Raw genomic sequence first — 1,429 nt, forward strand, 5'->3', positions numbered from 1 at the left:
TAATGATACCTAATCGTCGTATTAATAAATTTATCGATTTATTAATTGTTTCTTTGTTTGTTTGTTTGTTTGTTTATTGATTTGTTCGTTTCTTTTTTTGTTTTTGTGTTTACCTTCTCCTTAAATTCTTTCTCCTCTTCATAATTTCTCAATGGATTTCGAAGACATTTTTTTTCGTCGATCCTTTTTCCGATTCTTTCCTTTTTTTGCTTTCTTTGTTTTTGTTTTTTTTTTTTTCGTTTTTTTCTTTTTTCGTCTCGTTCTCGTCTTCCTTTTAGTTTTTTTTTTTTTTTTTTTTTTTTTTTTTTTTTTTTTTTTTTTTTTTTTTTTTTTTTTATTCTTTTTTATTATTATTATTTTTAATCCTTTTACGCTCTCGCATAGCTACGTGGGTACGACGTTATGGGCCGCCTAATGATCTGAACTTTATTATTTGTTTTGAAATCCTCGGAAATTAGCGGTATAAATTCATTCAATTGCAACATTCCTTTTGTTTTTCTTTCTGTCTCAACATCATCACCACCATCTTACATCCCAACCATCATTTCCTTTTATACCTCCCATTGTTTTTTAATTATTTCATTTGAAAGGCAGCACGTTGATTTTTTTTTTTTTTTTTTTTTTTTTTTCTAGTCTTATAAAAGACGATACTCGGGCGCGTGTTTAATCTGTGAAATGATATTCTCTCTCTCTCTCTCTCTCTCTCTCTCCCCCTCTCACTCTTTCTCTCTCTCTCTCTCTCTCTCTCTCTCTCTCTCTCTCTCGTCTTTTCTCACAGGTCTTTGCTACTTTCTTTTTTCTTTCTTGTTTTTTTTTCTTGTTTTTTTTCTTTTTTTGAATTATTTATCATCAGCATCATCATCATCATCATCATCATCATCATCATCATCATCATCATCATCATCATCATTATTACTATTATTATTATTATAATTATAATTATTATTATTATTATTATTATTATTATTATTATTATTATTATTATTATTATTATTAATAATAATTATTCCTTGTCCTTCCGAACGAATTTATCTCGGCAAATTTTACGAATTCATACTTTGTTATATATCCCCAGGACCGATTTGTGATTTGTCTCGTTTTATCAATTTATTTTTGAAATGATAGAATTAGTACGACAGTCCTCTTTCTTCTTTTTTCGTTTTTCTTTCTTCCTTTTTTTTTTTTTCTTTTTGATATTTTTGATTTTTCCTTTCATTTATTTATTTATTATTGTTTTGTTTTCTTGTTTCCTCTTTTTTTTTTTCCCCCTCGATACCTATTTTCTCCCTCAATAAACTACGAGATTAAAGATAATACCTTTGCTCTTTTTTCTATCTTTTTTTTTTTCTTTTTTTTCTTTTTTCTTCTTTTTTCAATCGTTGTTTTTATCAAATAACGATCACGCGTTATTTTGTACTGTACTTTACGT

The 1,429-nt window shown here is 26.9% G+C and overlaps 1 long non-coding RNA gene across 1 annotated transcript in view; it reads right to left on the reverse strand.

Moving 5' to 3' along the window:
• LOC124953623 overlaps positions 1–802 on the reverse strand; it is an 8,688-nt gene extending 7,886 nt beyond the window's left edge. Inside the window, exon 1 of the long non-coding RNA XR_007102274.1 lies at positions 1–802. This exon is cut by the window's left edge and continues 179 nt beyond it. This is a non-coding gene — a long non-coding RNA (uncharacterized LOC124953623).
• Positions 803–1,429: the final 627 nt, after the last annotated feature.

This window comes from Vespa velutina, chromosome 13 (genome assembly GCF_912470025.1).
Source record: "Vespa velutina chromosome 13, iVesVel2.1, whole genome shotgun sequence".
In the NCBI taxonomy this organism is placed as follows: Eukaryota; Metazoa; Arthropoda; class Insecta; order Hymenoptera; family Vespidae; genus Vespa; species Vespa velutina.